The sequence below is a fragment of the Ursus arctos genome, unplaced genomic scaffold (assembly GCF_023065955.2).
Source record: "Ursus arctos isolate Adak ecotype North America unplaced genomic scaffold, UrsArc2.0 scaffold_16, whole genome shotgun sequence".
In the NCBI taxonomy this organism is placed as follows: domain Eukaryota; kingdom Metazoa; phylum Chordata; class Mammalia; order Carnivora; family Ursidae; genus Ursus; species Ursus arctos.
In genome coordinates this window covers 8,455,966-8,474,322 of record NW_026622830.1, presented here as the reverse complement: position 1 = coordinate 8,474,322, position 18,357 = coordinate 8,455,966, and the positions used below count along the sequence as shown (strand labels likewise).

Sequence of the window (18,357 nt, the reverse complement as noted above, 5' to 3'; positions counted from 1 at the left end):
GCTATTCTTTTCTAATTGTTGTACTTGAATTTGTTAGATGAATAAATGAATGAAACAAAAAAATGTCCAGAATAAATCCAGAGTTGTAAAAGTAAAATAGATCTTTTAAAAAATAAAAAAAAATGAAATACATTTTTATTTAAACAAAAAAATGCACTAAAGTAATTCGTGGGAGAGATGAACACTGAATACACCTATTTCTGATAAAAAAAAAAGATGTCAAACAATAAAATCAAAACAGGGGGAAGATGAAAATGAAAAATGTGTATTTTATTTCCCTCTCACTGTGCTGGTGAAGGCAGATCACAGACACACCCAGAGGTTCGTCATTCTTTATGAAAAGTGATGTGAACAATTTCTCATCTTTCCTTGTTTAGTTACATTTCAAAATTGAAAATTGATCACTATTGATGGAAAATTATCTGAATATTTTACACATTGAGATTCAAGTTATTACTTTATTCTACTTATTCCAAGTGGAAGCGACCATGTATTTGATTTGATCCATGTGTTTTGAGCAAACATGCTAAAACTAGACAGGGCTCTAAAATGACTTCCGTGGGTTCCTTCCTTTATAAAAAAAAATAAAATAAATTATATTTTATAACTGCATCGGTATAAAATAAATCGAATGTGTTAATGTTAAATATTAAAACATTTTCTTCAACCTAAAAGGTCATGTTTTTCTTCTGATTTTATTTTATTATTTTTATTTATTATTATTATTATTATTATTATATTTTTTCTTCTGATTTTAAAAAATACTAGAACTAGGGCACCTGGCTGGGCTCAGTTGTTAGAGCATGAGACTTTTCTTTTTTTTTTTTTAATTTTATTTATTTATTTGACAGAGAGAGCAAGAGAGGAAACACAAGGAGGGGGAGCTGGAGAGGGAGAAGCAGGCTCCCCGCTGAGCAGGGAACCTGACTCAGGGCTTGATCCCAGAACCCTGAGATCATGACCTGAGCTGAAGGCAGCTGCTTAACAGACTGAGCCACCCAGGTGCCCCAAGCATGTGACTTTTGATCTCAGGGTTGTGAGTTCAAGCCCCATATTGGGTGTAGAGATTACTCAAAAAAAAAAAAAAAAAAAAAAGACATTAAAGTTGTTTTGTGGGCCTGCTGATCTAATGGAGAAGTCTGCCCTGGAGGAAGGTCATTTTATAGAAACATATATTAATAATCATAAAGCCAATGACAGAAGACAGGTTTTTTTGAATATTTAAAAAGAGCCCGTCAATGAATTGTCACAATTATGACAAATATTTGTATTCATTTTAAAAAAGAAAGAAAAGTCCTTCAATAGAAAATAAAAACCAACTGAGTGTTCATACTGGGGGAATATAAATAAATCATGGTACTGCAACGGAACATTATTCCATCACTAAGAAAATCAGTTTTCAATAGACAATCATTTTCTAATGTACTTGAAATGCAAAAACAACAACAACAACAACAACAACAAATTAAATGGATTTTCTCGCTGAAGTTAGTGAAGGTCTATGGAAATAAACACTCATTCATTTAGTAGGTAAACCAGCATTGACTTTTTGGAACATTTTGGAAAGTGTATTGGTGATACCTATTGAAATGTAAACTTCAATTCACAAATTCCACTTTTAGGCATTTATTCTATAAATCCATTTCCACAAGTGTGCAAATACATAAAGTCATATATATGACTAACCAGGACAGCGGAGAACCGAAAACGAAATTAGTACCCATCATTAGTGGACCGGTTATATAAATGATGGTCTATTTTCACCTGGAATACTGTATAGTCATTAAGAGGAGGAACATAGGTATGTCCTACATGGCTCATTGGCCAGGATTCTAGAACCTGCTTATTCCGAAGTTAGTGGTTCTCAGTCAGGTGCATTTTTGCTCTCCAGGGGACATTTGACAATGTCTGGAGACATTCTGGTTTGGTTGTCACAACTGGGGTGGAAGCGAGGGTGTGCCACTGACATCTAGAGAGGAGAGGCCAGGGACACTGTCAGACATCCTACAACAGCAGGACAGCCCCACAACAGAATGATCCAGCCCAAATGTCCAAAGTTCTGAGGTTGAGAAATGTTGTTCTAAACTGATCACCGGGAAGGATAATGGAACATCCAGATTTGTGTGTTAGATAAATCAAATTTTCCCTTCTGGGACAAGGCTGGGTCCTGCCTTCACATGAGGTAAAATACCTGAAAAGAGTCAGGGTTCTGTGAACAAGAAAGAATAGAACAGAATACTTGCTGCGTTGTGTAAGCAGCCAGCAACGTCTGCCACAAACACAAAATAGAGAACAATATAAAACAAAGACCATTTTCATATGTATGTAAAGTACTGGAAGGGTTTGCACCCAAATTGTTCAAGTCCTTAGCTGGGGAAGAGTAGAGTTGTGAGTGATGTTTGTTTTCTGTTTTTGCATTGTTTCATATTTTAAACATTATCTGTAATGATCATGTCTTACTTTTATTATCAGAAAAAAACCAAAAATATTTCAGTTAAATTTAGGCATAAATCTGGCAACAACATAGTTTGTGAGGTGTCTTTTTTTTTTTTTTTTAATTTTTCTACGATGCCGTTGTTTTCTAAAGTTGATAGATGAAATTTAAAAACGAGTGACTGGGTCTATGAAACCTGAATACATCTGACAAAATCTTCCCAGATTACAGCTGAAACTGAGTTAAGCTGATACAGCTATTTAGGTTCTTTATTTTTTTTTGCTTTGGGTGATCTTAGTTTCCGTAGATAGCCCTGATGGGAGTCAGAAAAATCTGGCTTCCAGAACAGTTTGTAAGGCATCCGAACCTGAGAAAGTCGTTCATCTGTCACAATAACAACAGCACCCAAGGGAAACGGAATCGCTATCTCGAAGAGATATCTGCACCCCCATGCTCGTTGCAGCATTATTCTCAAGAAGACAAGACATGCCAACGACCTGAGGGACCATCAGGGTAAAGAGAAAGTATACAATATATACCAGAAGTACTATATTGGGATATATATAACGGAATACATGTATTTCTATTATATATTATAATAGGATATTCTGGGATCTTCATGCTCTGAAATACTATTCAGTCATAAAGAAGAAGGAGACCCTGCCATGTGCAGCAACATGGGGGAAGGTAGAAGGCATCACGCGAAGCCAAATAAGCCAGAGAAAGACAAATACTACACGGTATCACTTAGATGGAGAATTTTTTTTTTAAGTTGAATTCATAGAAACAGAGAGTAGAATGTCGGTTTCCAGGGGCTGGGGGTGTGGTCTTTGAGGGTGGGAGCAGAATGAGGGGAGGCAGGTCAAAGGGTGCAAACTTTCAGTTAGAAGATGGAGAAGTTCTGAGGATCGAACGTCCGGCACGGTGACTGTAGTTAATGAGACGGTATTCTTGTGCGCACTTGGAGTTTGCTAAGAGAGTAGATCTTAAGGGCTCTTACACACGCATAAAAGGTAACTGTGAAGCAATGAATGTTTCCACTTGATGATGGTAATCACATGACAGTGTAGACAACAGGAAAACACCACTTTGTACACTTTAAATATATTACTATTTTTTGGCTGCCTGGGTGGCTCAGTTGGTTAAGCGTCTGCCTTCGGCTCAGATCAAGTTCCCGGGATCCCAGGATCGAGCCCCACGTCAGGCTTCCTGCTTAGCAGGGAGTCGGCTTCGCCCTCTCCTTCTGTCCCTCCTCCTGCTCCTTCATTCTCTCTCTCACTCACTCTGTCTCTCTAAAATAAATAAATAAATAAAAAATAAATAAATAAAATCGTGAAGAAGGAGGACACACAAATCCCCCCAAAAAGACATTCTACAGGACGACTAGCCCGGCCTATTTAAAAAGGCACAGAGGATGGAAGAAGGGACTGAGCTTGATTGGAAAAGATGGGCAATGACATAATAACCCAGTTCTGGGCCTGGACTGGAGTGTATCTTGGTTTGGGTAAACCAGCTGCAAAAGACATTTTTTTGGGTCAGTAGGGAAATCTGAACCTGGAGCGATACCAGATAAGAAAAAAAATGTATTGAAATGGAAAGGTGGAGGCGATTAACTCAATAAATCAGGGATGAGCTCCTGTGGTCAAAAATACATGGATGTTTATGTATGTGTACAGAGAAAGATCTGGAAGCATAAAGCGTCCACAGAGGTTGGAGTCTGTGGTTTTTATGTTAACATTATTGTTTAGCTCTATTTTCTAACTTTCTACAAAATGCATGTGGACTATACTTGGAGTAACAAAAAGTTATTTTTATTAAAAAAAAATAATATAACCTGGAGACTTCATGACATCCAGATTTGGGGCTTATCTTGAAAAATTACGAGACGCTCCTAGATTGCCTTTGGGCTTAGTCAGGGGAGCATAGTACGAGGTGCCCTTTGGATGGAGTGTGGACTCTTTAGTTCAGAACCACCCCATCTGACCTGCTTGCTCTCTTCTTTTCATTCGTTCATTCATTCATTCATTCACTCATTCATTCATTCATTCAACAGTATTTTTTGAGGGCTTTACCTGTTCCAGGCACTGTTCAGGACACAGCGAATAGAAATAAGTCTCTCCTCCGCGTAACTTAGGTTCTCATGAAGGCGAGCAAATAACAATCAAATGACTACTTTCCACACGCTTCAGGTGGGAATACCGCTCTGCAGAAATAGCCTGGTGAGGGGCTGGTTTTCCCTAAGCAGGCAGATGGATAAACAAGACCAAAGTTTGGGCTCAAGAACTGGGCTTGAGGGGGAATTGCGTGAATCTTTAGTAGGTAGATGAGATGTCAAGCCAAGGGGATGGGGGGGGTCACAGAGGCAGGGGATGTGGTGTCTGTTTGGATCCAAGAGAGCCCCAAAGTGCGAAAGAACTTGACAGTACTCTTTGCCTATGTGTTGACCCAAATGCCAGACAAGAGGGGAAAAAAGGTGATACAAGTGGAGACCAAGGAAGCCAGCACCAGTGAAGAGGTGAGGTTCTTGGCCCTGAACCCCAGGCGGACCAGGCTCACCCCACAGAGACAGGCAACCCAAGACCACCAGAGGAAGTCAACGCAAGGGCAGGTCATTGATGCGAAGCTTGTGGGTCAAAGGCTTTGACAGCACATGCTCTTTGCTGGCTCCCGAGAGAGCAAGTGAGCAGAGGGGGCCGAGCTAACCCAACCCAGTTCTCCATCCAGACTCAGTGTCAGATCAAATCACCGACCCGCCTGGGGAGGAGACGTAAGAGACCAAGAGGCCAGGGTGTCACGCTGGTGGCACTCCTCCTGCGTGGAAGGAAACATCTGGGATGAGGAAGCATCGCCCGCCTCTGGCTGATGTTCTCCTCCCCGCCGATGTTTCTCAGTTCTCTTCTGACTTGCCTCTGCACAGGATGCTTCTCTGTGGACCCTTCCCTTACGCACACCCACATCCCATAACGCCTCCATCTGTGCCCTGTCATCACAATAGGGACCATTTGTTGCTCCATGACTTTGTCCGGGGCTCCTCTCCAGGGGCTCCCTGACGCCTCACTAGGGTTAGACACAATTCTGACCCCGTCGTGCAGACGAAGAGGTGAGGCAGGGGGGTTTAGGGCCGCAGCTCAGCTCTCACAGGTTGTAACTGAAGGCGTCAGATCTGAAGTCCGGAGTCTGCACCACTGATGTGCGAGTTCACAGGTTACGCTTGTTTCCGTAACAGGGAAAAGGGGCGTTCGGGTGCTGGTTTCTGGTGGTCAGTGGCTCCGTACTTACCGTCCCTCCAGCTCGTTTCCCCTTCTATAAGGGGACGATGCTAACGACACTCGTGCTGGCCTCCAGGGGAGGCGACCGCTGAGGGGCTTAATACACCTAGAGCGGGTCTCAGCAATCTCCCGCCAGAGGCGGATACGGGCAGGTGCCTGTTTTTATAAATAAAGTTTTATTGGAACACAGTTGTGCCCAATTCATTTATGGACTTGCTGTCGGTGGTTGAGACAGACGATATGGCTCTCAAAGACTAAAACGTGGGGGCGCCTGGGTGGCTCAGTCCGTTAAACATCTGCCTTCGGCTGGGGTCTGATCTCAGGGTCCCAGGATCAAGGCCCACGTCAGGCTTCTCCCTCTCCCTCTGCTGCTCTTCCTGCTTGTTTTCTCTCTCTCTCTCAAGTAAATAAACAAAATCTTAAAAAAAAAAAAAAAGACTAAAACATGTGCCATCCGACCTTTAAGAATAGGTTTGCTGGGGCGCCTGGGTGGCTCAGCTTGTTAAGTGTTGGACTCCTGATTTTGGCTCAGGGCATGATTTCAGGGTCCTGAAATTGAGCCCCACCTTGGCCTCTGGCCCTGGGCTCAGTGGAGAGTCCGCTTGAAGCTTTCTCTCCCTTTCCCTCTCCCTCTGCCCCTCCCCTGCTCACAATTGCATGGGCTCACTCTTCCCCTCTCTCTCTCAAATAAATGAATAAATCTTAAAATATATACATATATATATTTTAAAAAAAGAATAGGTTTTCTGACTCTTGAGCTGCAGTCTTTTGCTCCCGGGAATTACCTGATACTTCTATTTAATGTAAAGTCAAGAGCAGACATCAGGTCCTCTTTATCATTCTTTCCCTGGGTCCAGCAAAGGCTTTACATATATTAGGTGCATTATAAAATATAATTAGCATTATTAGTGATAATAAAACGTAATAGTTACGACGCAGCGTTCAGACTTCAAGCACATTTCTAACTTAAAATGACTGCAATTTACTTTTTCTCGAGTAACCCATATCACTTTGGGATGTCACTCAGCTGGCTGACACTTACATGGAGGAGGTTGGTTGATGTAGGAGACCAATTTTGCCATTTTTATTATTTTTCGAGGGTTGGTTGATGTAGGAGACCAATTTTGCCATTTTTATTATTTTTTGAGCTATAATGCTGCTAAGATGAAATGTAAATATATTCTGCTAACTTTGAATAGTGTGTTTTAATGGCTTCAACCTCTACTAAAGCTAGCTTTTAGAGCAGACACGAAGCAGAATAGGGTACTGGATCCTGGTCGATGCAGCGATGACAGGGTGGAGAGAGAGTAGGAAGAATGGGAGCAGGTGTCCTTAGGTTACCACCCCAGCTGCCAATCAGTAGGACTCAGTCCCCCACCACTACCCATAACTACCCAGTAGGGGCACATCTAAATATACTCAGTGGGCATTTTTTAAAAGATATTTTATATATTTATTTGAGAGAAAAAGCGAGAGCACGAGCATGGTGAGGGGCAGAGAGAGAAGCAGACTCCCCGCCTGGCTGGGAGCCTGACGCAGGACGCGATCCCAGGACCCCAAGATCACAACCTGAGCCGAAGGCGGACGACGCTTAACCAACTGAGCCACCCAGGCGCCAGGGCATTTTGTTTTTAAGGGAGGAATGTTAACTGCTAAGCAGAACTTAACCAGAGGCCACACTCCAGGATTCCCTGGAGAATTATCAGCTGTGTGGCTTCTCGACTAATCCATTTGGGATGGCAGGCTACACAAGAGTTGTGGGCTGCCCTGTCTTGCTGCCAGTCAGTGGGTCTTTCTACTTATTTTTGCTATTGATAGAAGACAAAAAGAAACAAAGAAAACCAAGACGCTTAGCCCAAACAAAGTACTTTTAGAGCCAAACATAAAAGTAGCTTGGGAACTAGCCCGTGTTGCCTTAGCCACTTTTTCTTCAATTAGGGCAAGAAACTGTTCAACAGTGCTCATTCAACCAAGATGGCCTTGCTTTATTTAATTTTTTAGTTGTTTATGCAAAGACTGTAACCCATGAAGACAGAACCCGGCTCACAGCTGTATTGCCAGCATCTAAGAGAACACCTGACAGGTAGTCAGCATTCGGGGCTCTCTGCTAAGAAAGAGTATAACTGGTGTCATTCGAACCCATGGTGATACAGTGGTGAGCAAGAGAGATGCTTTCCCTGCGCTGCTGGCGCTTATTTACCAGGGAGAGGCTGACAGTGATCAAGAGAGCTAACTAGTTCATTTCTGCTAATTGTAATACATGGGGCAAAGGCAACCAGGTGTCCCATCATAGCTCCAGGGTCTAAGCCAGACTATTCCCATCAATGCTGTTGGTCCTGTGGAAGTGCATCGTGGAAGAAGTACTTAAGCAATAACGTCAAAATACTTCAGAACACCCCAGGGGCTAGTTACTGTATTTTGTCAAACCTAAAACATCACCTTGTAAGATGCTCCATTATTTTGTGAACTATTAAGAAAGAAAGAAAGAAATGCTTCCAATTATAATTGCACGATGCCATCAGCTGCAAAACGCACACTCATTTCAGTTACTTTAAAAATGTAAAAACTAAAGTGAACTTTAGAATTGATCAACTACGGCACTGGGCACCCCAATTCCAGTGAGTTGAGGGAAGCAGAAACATGTGCCTTAAAGATGATCTATTTCCAAAACCTTGAGATATTTTTTTTTGGGAAATTTTGGCCAGTTCATATAATCGAAATTCTAGGGTCCCTGAGCATCTAGACCAGTCTTGTTGAGTAATGATTGTTGAGTAAGAAATGAATGAATGGAAGATGAAAGAATTAGAGCTACAATTAAAAAGAGTCTCTGCTCAACAGCAGTAGAAATTCTATAAAACAGGGGCGCCTGGGTGGCACAGTGGTTAAGCATCTGCCTTTGGCTCAGGGCGTGATCCCGGCGTTCTGGGATCGAGCCCCGCATCAGGCTCCTCCGCTATGAGCCTGCTTCTTCCTCTCCCACTCCCCCTGCTTGTGTTCCCTCTCTCCCTGGCTGTCTCTATCTCTGTCGAATAAATAAATAAAATTAAAAAAAAAAAAAAGAAATTCTATAAAACAACAACAAATGCCCTAAGAAAGCTAGAGAGAAAATTATAATGATACAAAAATAAGGGAGCCTTGCATAGACATTTTCTTAATTAAAATAGCCATGTTGATGTAATAAAACTGCCGTGGTTAACCAGGAGTCTTATTCTTCTTCTTATTTTTTTTTTAACCTGGACTGTTTTTAGAGTTCTACATCATTTTGACACAATGACTCTATGTTAAAATCCACTTACACGCAAGCACCTGTTCTGTCTCTATCTTGGATATGTAAATTGGTCGTCACCATTTTTAGGAGGCGGGGCCTAATAAATATCGAATAAATAAATGCATGAATTCTGTGCATATGGGAGCCTGAACCTAATTCTCACACCAAACGTGATACAGTCCACAAATGTCATCAGTCCAATTTTCAACTCCAGGAGAATATTTGGATTACACCCACAGAGAGAATATTCATAGACGACAAGCATCCTTTCAAAGAAATTGGGCTTTATTGTACTACATGGAGGTTTTTGACATTTAATTTAAAAGAAAAACTGTCCATTTTGAAGTCTAGTATTTCCAGACATTTTCTGAAAAAGGAATCACACACATTTCTGTAACTAATAAATTATTTTCCCACTTACAGTTAATTTTTTTACAGTCACTTTGCTTAGTTCCACGAGCTAGTTTTTCCCAAGATTTACCAGTTTTTTGTGTGTTTTTTGGGGGAAGATTTTCATCTGAATTGCCTTGGAATATTATCACCATTCCACTCTGTTGTTTTGTTTAGTTAAATACACGCCTTTGCACTTATAACCTTTTGTAAATACTATTACTGTACCTTTCTGGTTATGTTCTTTTGAAGAAAGCAGGGGGAAAAAATTATCCCTCCTATGTTGAATTAAGAGTACACAGGCTTCTCTTTCCCTTTTTAAAAAACTGTATTTTGGCAGTTGAACACAGGTGCTCGTTTGGTTCATTCACGATATGAGAAAGATCAATGTGCATTTGAAACTCCTCTTCCTTCAGAGCAGAAAATTGTAAGCGTTGAGCAAAACAGAAAACAGAGCCCTTTTCTAAATTTAGCAGTGTCATATGACCCCACTCGTCTTTGTACTCAGAGCGTTAAGGTATTAGCCGCATTGCTTCATGGATGGAGCATATAATTACTCTAGGGAAAGGGAGCATGACCAGCCAGCACAGATATAAGTGTTGGGCTTCTGTCTGTCCTTTTTGATCTAAGGAAATAGACTTTTTAGAATGCTGTTGGGACGTCCCACATGACAGCTTGTCATTTGGGTAAACTTTCCCACTGCACACAGAAAACAGTTCTTCTATCTCTTCGGTTTTATTTTTATACCTCTTTTCAGAGCAGCCGATGTTTAAACACTTTTCACATAGATTTTTTTTTTCCGTTTGTTCCTTTAACTCTGAGATCTCAAACTGAGGCAAATTCACTTTTGTTGTCGTGATCACGCACGCCAACCTTATATAGTCCTCAGTAGGTCCCCTGTAATGAATCTCTGAATGTGGTGTTTTGTTTGTTTTACTTTTAAAGGATTGTTTATAGGGTAATTTGGACACGGATCCTTAAACCTTTTAATTTTTTTTTTAAGAGCATTTCAGGTTTACCGTACTTCTGGAACTTTCTTCTTTTTTTTAATTTTTTATTTCGAGTTTTCATTTAAGTTCTAGTTAAGATTGGACCTCTCAATTAAAGATGAAGTTGGGAATGAGGATCTCAAGAGCTATCACAACCTTTAGATGTGTTTATCTACCAACTAAAATTCTTAAAATGCCATTTCTGTTTTGCAGAAGGTAGACCTTTCTAACCAAGCGAAGGTTTGCAAAGCCATGGTTAGGAACGAAGACTTGCTTTTGCAGCCGTGGGGGATAGGGGGAACTGATACATACGAAAATTGAGAAAAGGCCTACCCCCAGCTTGGGGAAAAAGCAGTGGCTCTCACACGGTATCAGCGTTTAAAAGGGGGAAATTTTTTGCCCTCTGGGCCCACAGGAGGGAAGGAGTAGGAGGAAGTAACTAGGATTGTCCCATACTTGAAGGAAGCAGAGGCCTCAGCTGGTTGCTAAAAATTCAATTAAAAAAAAAAAAAAAAAAAAAAACGAGCTCAGGCATATAGGAAGCTGTGGACCAGAACTGAGAATTTGGTTTTAGGATTCTGATGTTTCTAAAACTTATCACCCTGTTTCCTTAACCGGCCTTTAATTATGTTTGATGACGATGCCCACTGATTATTTTGGATGTCCCTTCTGAAATCCATTTTTTCCATAAACCTTTTACTACATAGTGATTTTTTTAACACTCAGAATGTATTGAGATATTATTATATAGTTTCAGTTATTTTTTGAAACTATTCTTGACAAATAAAAGGCTCCCAATTTCTTTAAATATCCTTTTTTTTTTTAATAACCTCTGTGCCCAAGGTGGGGCTTGAACTCAGCACCCCCAAAATCAAGAGTCACAGGCGCTACCGAGGGAGCCAGCCAGGAGCCCCTAAATACCCCTCTTTTCAAAACAACCCTCCTGAAATGAGATTAAAAGTTGAGTTGGTCTCTGTGACCTTTACTTGTCTTTAAAAAAAAAAAAAAAATTAAAATTAAACAAACTGCTGTTTTGGAATGTCCCTTGCAAAACGATAAATCATAACTTTATCAACTTCCCCAGAGGCCTTCAGAACGAAAGAAAAAAAAAAAAAGTTCAGCTCAGTTCAGTTGCTCTGTGAATTCATCCTAAAAGGTAGCATTCCTCGGGGCGCCTGGGTGGCACAGCGGCTGGGCGTCTGCCTTCGGCTCAGGGCGTGATCCCGGCATTATGGGATCGAGCCCCACGTCAGGCTCCTCCGCTGGGAGCCTGCTTCTTCCTCTCCCACTCCCCCTGCCTGTGTTCCCTCTCTCGCTGGCTGTCTCTATCTCTGTCGAATAAATATAAATAAATAAATAAATAAATAAATAAATAAATAAATAAATAAATCTTTAAAAAAAAAAAATAAATAAAAGGTAGCATTCCTCGCTGCATACTTGGTTCACAGGGCAGCAAACACACTTTCCTTTCCGATGCGGGTGAGGGAGGTTCGGGCGGTTGGTGAGCAAGCTGGGCCCAGGGAACTTTCCACCGCCGGCTTAACTTCCTCAGGTGCAGAACTGAAGACCGCTCCAGGCGATCCAGAGAGATCCAGAGCTCAGAGTGCCAAAATTAAGGAAAGCAGTCAATTCGTTTCCAAGGGTCGTCTTCCCAAAGGACTCGTGCTTCTAAATATAGAAGCTTCCTTTGTTTCGTGGTGCTTGTGCACACACCATTTTCCCAGTCTGTGACAGCCTGCTCCCTCTCTCTCTTCCCGTCTCTAAATAATCCCGAGTACTTGAGAGCCCATTAATACTCAAGAGGGTTTTGTACTTTATAAAATGTCTAGCATGTCAAGAAGGGAAAGAGTTCTTCCAATAACATTATCTATGGACATTTTCTGCCTCTTTTTAAAAACCTCCCTGAACTACTCCTGACTACATGTCTGATTAATCTCTGGGCTCACAAGTTTACTCGGGAACCACACTCCCCTGGCAGTGAACTATCTTTAGGAGATGAATTCACTAAAATTCACTGTTTGGCTACCCGGGTTGGCCCCCACCGCAGCATTTTCTCTTCTAATAAAAAGCTAGATGTTTCCATCTTTGCACTATAGGAATGAGGTGGGTTTTAATTTTTTTATTTTTAAAGATTTTATTTATTTATTTGCCAGAGAGAGAGAGAGAGAGCAAGTACACAAGCAGGGGAGAGGCAGGCAGAGGGAGAAGCAGGCTCCCCACTGAGCAAGGAGCCCCACGCGGGACTTGATCCGAGGACCCTGGGATCATGACCTGACCTGAAGGCAGATGCTTAACCCACTGAGCCACCCAGGTGTCCTGAGGTGGGTTTTTAAAAGACTCACTATTTTCCCCTATTTCTCTAATTGTTTTCATTTTATCTCAAAAATGGAGAATTAAAACTCTCCAGAAACATCTGGCTTCCCTTTTCTTCTTATATAGTCAGTAGGTCAGAAACCCCACGTGGAGTAATAGGAAGTGGATACATTAGAAATACATTTTAACAATTCTGTCATATGCAAATCATTTCAACTTGGTTCCTGTAGAACTTTTCATTGAACTGTCATTTTTTTCATGTATATATAATGTATATTTATATATGTTCATACACATATAAATACCCGGGCTCGAGGAAGTTATTGAGAAAGCTGACCCGAAATCAAAATACTAAAACCAGAGCACTTGGGCGCCTGGGTGGCTCAGCCAGTGAAGCATCTGCCGTCAGCTCAGGTCATGATCCCAGAGGCCTGGGATTGAGCCCCACATCAGGCTCCCTGAGGAGGGAGCCTGCTTCTCCCTCTCCCTCTGCCTGCTTCTCCCTCTGCCTCTGCCTGCCATCACCCTGCTTGTACTCTCTCTTTCTCTGTGTCAAATGAATAAATAAAATCTTAAAAAAATAATAATAAAACCACAGTACTTGAGAACTGGAAATGATACGATTTTGTTTATCCCAGCTCTTTAGTTGCACAAAGGGAAATTTAGGCTGAGGAAAGCTATTTCACCTGCCTTAGGGTCTTCAGATCCTGGTCCTGAATTTCATTTCGCACTGATCCCCCACGGACTTTTGTTTTCCTCATCTGTAAAATGGGTGCATTGGGAGACACGATCTTAAGCTATATAATGTGTATGATTCTGCAAGCCTAGGATTTGGATCACACAGAAGAGGTCATCCAGGACTCCCCGTGACGAGTCAGTCCACCTTTTCACCAGTGGATCAGCTAATTTTGGCCCTGGACAGGCATTAGCCCCCCTAAAAGGTCAGGTTCTGGCAGCTGGAGTTTCCTGCCTATTTGGGTTTGTGTATTTTCGCCAGCCTTTGACTCAGAAAAATCCAATTCAAGTCGATTCTTTTAGTGCAAGTGGCAGCAGATACTGGAATATCCAGAATTGTCAGAATCCTGTTTCCTGCTTCACCCAGCCTCCCTGTCTCTGTCTTGCCTGCTCTCTGCTTTGCCAGAACGGGCCTGTTGTACTTTTGGGAATTCCCTCAACCACTCATCTTTTCAGGCTGAACATGAATGATTTAGCCAGCAAGAGTTAATAAAATTGACTGTGGTCTCCGAAGAAGGGATAGTTTGTCAAAGCTCTATCTTCAAACTAATTGAATATATTTTTCATGAATTGTGATTAATGCTAGGTAATTTCAGAGGATGGCTTTTACTAATTAATAAATCAATCATCTTGACTCATCTTGGCAGACTACACTTCAAAAGTTCACTACTGCCTTGTTCAAAACCAGGATCCCATCCGTACCTAGTTTCGTGGTTTAATGTAATTCTTAAGAAAGCAAGCAGATTGAGCAATACTTTAATTCAGAAACAAGTTGCTCAATGTGTGTCCGCTGAAAATAACAAGCCTGAGAAGGGGAAACTATAAAACACAGGCAGTCCGCTAATGTATTGCTGCTTCTTGATTTCACATTTACAACAAGGCTCACATTATTATAAAGGATTTGGAAAGGTCAGCTGGAAGCAACTTGCCACCCGTAGAAGGATTTCTGAAGGAGCTGAAAGCACCAAATTAACTAAACACAACAAAATAAAGAGACAACTTTTTCTGAGTTATTATAACATGTCTGGCTCTCAAACTCAACAGAACTTCTGAAATAAAAGGAGGTGAATTATTCTTATTTTTCCTGCTCACAGAAAAGTTTATTTAAAAAGGCACTGGAGTCAGAGTTTCAAGAAAGGAAAATGGTTCGTGTTTTTCTTATCACATCAAAGGGGACGTACACGCCCTTTAACAGAAAGCAATTAGGAGTTGTTCAAAGACAGAGAGAGGCTCCCTGTAGCTAATGGCAGTTGGTTCTGAACCAGGTTAATACACACACCTAGGACCTTTCAGGAGAGAGAGAGAGAGAGAAAAGAAATAGTTAATTTAATCACCCCATAAATTAAACCTCAACTGACATTCTCAGGGTCTTTTCTGTTTTCTGTTACTAGGATATTGAAAAATTTCTCATGGAGGAATAGGTATTCAATGAATGTCTTTACACAAAAGAAAAAGGCCTGGATTCCAGCCTTGGAGGGGTTCACAACCACACAGAAGGCTTGGAGAACTATAATCCTGCCCTTCCAGGATATTCACTGAAGTAGACCTCAGTGATCCTGGGCCCAGGACCCCACAGACTTCTTCTGCCTGGTGTCTCTGGATAGGGATAGGACGACAGGGGTGAGAGAGTGCAAACAGCTTCATGAGGTGGGAGAGTGAAGAGCGACGGGGAGGGGATGAGTGCAGAAGGACCCAGAGCCTCAGGAACATTGCTCCACACCTCCCCCGAATAGCTGGGGCCCGGAGAATTCCTCTCTTTTGGAATGCAAATGTAACATTCACAGCCAATCAGGTCTTCTGAGTTGATTAACGTTTAGAAGGTCATTTTTTTTGGTTGGGGGAAGAGAAAAGGAAGAGAAAGAGGAAAAGGAATTTTCTTTGAATTAAGAGGAGGGAGAGATAGAGTAATCATAACCATAATGGACATGATGACTCGTAGGGATGTTTCTGAAGTGCCAGGTCCGGGCGAAGTAAGGGCTTTCTATTCTTATTCCCTAAACTTCCGGTTAGGTAAGCCTCCCTTAGCTGACACTCCCTCAGTTTCCTAAAATCCTTTAGTCATGTTTCCCGAGGGCATTGGATGTTTTTCCTACCTTAAACACCCACTCCTGCTAAGGGCCATCTGTGTCAGACAGGTACAGCACCCAGGGTGAGATTGCAAGGTCCCCAGTTAAAACAGGGTTAGGGAAGAAAGCTCTGGATCCCTCTATGGTATAATACACGGGCTTTTGTACCCTCAACAGTCATAGCCTTCCTTAACCGGGATCCCCATTCAGCCACTCACAGCTGTGTGACCTTGGGCAACCCTCCACACCTCAGTTTCACCATCTATGAAATGGGTGTAATGACGATATCCAGCCCTAAGCGTCATTGTGAGAACCAGATACAATACGTATAATAAATAAAGGCTGGCCATTGTTTTTGTGCTCGTTTTCAGGTTATCTGTTAAGAAACTGCCAATAGTGCTTCAGCCTGGAACTGGATTACTTAATATGTGTCTAGAAATACATTAAAAATCAGTGATTCTTCGGAAAATTTATCTCACCAATATCATGACTTACCCACTACAGGAACTTCTAAAAGCTTGATGTTATTTTTACATATGAAATTCGAAACTCTTGGACCCATCTTGTCTCCTCAGAATATCCTTAGTATTCCATGAGAAAAGTAACAAGTGTTTCCCCTGCCCCCTCCCCCATCTCCCACAGTGAGCCTTCAACATACAGTATATCAAACAACCAGGTAAGGACAAGTACTAATTTCAGGTGTAAACGGAACGCCTGACTGGGCTAATTTGGGTAGTTCATTTTTTCCCCCAGACAAAGGTAGATTTTCAAGCCAAATGGTACATAATAGTGTCTACAAATGTAAAAAGTCTGCTCTCTACATGTAATTACATTAGTTTCTGCACTTGTTTGTGGGTACCCTCTGTTTTTCTCACCCATTCTAGCCAAAGATTTGTCTTAATTTTATTGGACTTTGCAAAGAACAAGGATTTGATAGAGTTGTTTTTGGTTGTTTTTGATTTATGTCAAAATTTTCTGCTTTTCAGTTTGCTAAATTCCTTCTTCCATTTATATTGGTAGATAATAGCCACATTTATATCGCTGGAAGGTATACTGAGAATCCCACTTGGTGTGGGGTGGAAACCAGGGAGCTAAAACTTAAGAAAGAAAAATACACTTCTCAGATGATTTCACCCCTTAACAGAAATGAGGGGTTTTTTTTTGGTGGGGGGGGGGGAGCGGGTTGTTTGGCTTTAAGATTTTACTTTTTTTTACAAGAAGAATGTATTCAGGTATAGCTTGAAGAATGAAAAATACAAAGAAAACACTCCAAGATTCCCTAAGCATCCGCGGTGGCGTGGGCTCACCTGCCGGGTCCAGAGGACAGGAAGCAGGGAGGGGGCTGAGCGGGAGTGCAGAGAGGGCGGTGGGCGGGACCAGGGCGACTCTGCGGCTCTGTCTCCGGTCGCTTGGTTCTCTGCCGTTTTGTCTCCGCCACCCACGAATTTCACCCAGGTGTGCAAGGACTTGCACCTCGCAACACGCTGCAGGGGCTGCGATGACGGTGTAAAGGTTGGGGTGCACAGCCTGGCAGGAGGGAGGGAGGAGAGAAAGAGATAGGGAGGGAGGGAGAAGTTGGGGGGGAAGGGAGAGAGAGAGAGAGAGAGAATCACGTGATTTTCTGGAACGCAGAGTAGCTTCTTTATTTTGATTCTCTAGCAAACTCACTGTCTCCAAAATGCGTTGGGTGCTCGGAAAGAGTAAAGTCACGTTCCACTGGAAAGGGTCACTTCTTCGGTTCACACGAACTTATTCTTTGATCCTCCCTCCTTGCTCTGAAGATTTACTCCCCTTTCAAATCAAATAATTTGTTTCTCATTCTGAGAAAAGCTTTCTAGATGTGATTTCCCTTTTGAAAGAGCGACTTTGAAGTCTTCCTCGGGCACATCCTTTCTTAAAGGGATATGGAAAGAGAAGACGGGCCTGCGGGGAGCTTGTTTTAAAGAAGTCACTTTCCGAATACCCTGTCTTTCCATTAAAGACTCCTGAACTGAAACCTGCTAGCTGCCAAGGAGACAATGCCAAATGCACCCCCCCCCCCCAGGGGCTGGAACACCCCTGCCCCCGAGGGGAGCATCCAAACTTGTCTCTTTGGACCCAGGAGCCTGGTGAAGGTAAAGGTGCGCAGAGCCGAAAGGAAGCTGTGTTTTCATTTTTGAGCAAAGCCACTTCCGTGGGAGGGCTCTTGGTTCTGAATTAGCAAGGATTGCCAAATGCATTTAGTTCTTGTCTCCCAAGACTCGAGGGCAGGGACGCTGAAATCCGGGCTTGTCTGTTTCCTGGGATGGTTCGATTTCAGGCTCCGGGGCTGCGAGTTTTACTACCTTCAGCCGGGGTTGGAGCAGCTCGGTGGACGGGGCTGGCGAGCACCTGCCCCACAGTGGCCCAACACGCTGACAACCAAGTCAAGCCTCTCAGTGCGGAATGAGATGTGTGCACACAAAGTGACCTTTAATTGTGTCTTAGAAACTCATGTCAGATCAACATGTGGTTTCACTTATTGAGCAGAGGTGATTACATTTCAAGCTGTTTTGTGTTAGTTTTCAGCATTTAAATAAAGCATTTTCTCTGTCATATATTTGATGTGGCTCAAAGAAGCTCGCTGCTTTTTTTTTCCCTTCCCCTCATAGATTTTATTGTTTGATTAGTTCTTTTTGTCAAGTGAGATCAAAGATGGCTTTCCTTTCTTCAGGAGAGATCTTTTTTTAAATCAATAGAATGGATTCCATGGTAAAGAGGAATTTTATTTAAAATATGTTTGAAAAGGGAAAAGATTTCCACAGGAGGGAAGAAAAGATGGTTTTATGGCTGCATTATATTTATCTGTCAGAGAGTTGGATGAAAGTAAATACTAGGAGCTCCTGGCCGGCTCAGTCAGAGCATGTGACTCTTG

At 42.1% G+C, this 18,357-nt stretch overlaps 1 long non-coding RNA gene across 2 annotated transcripts; it reads right to left on the bottom strand.

Moving 5' to 3' along the window:
• Positions 1 to 11,304: 11,304 nt before the first annotated feature.
• Positions 11,305 to 17,856, bottom strand: LOC113258739 (uncharacterized). 2 transcript variants are annotated; one of them, XR_008959335.1, is made up of 4 exons: positions 17,133 to 17,856; positions 16,772 to 16,991; positions 11,788 to 14,684; positions 11,305 to 11,681 (listed from the first exon to the last, which is right to left on the bottom strand). It is a non-coding gene; the product is annotated as an uncharacterized LOC113258739 (long non-coding RNA). The 2 variants fall into 2 exon arrangements; XR_003317344.4 differs by having other exon boundaries at positions 11,788 to 13,424.
• Between the last annotated feature and the right edge of the window lie 501 nt (positions 17,857 to 18,357).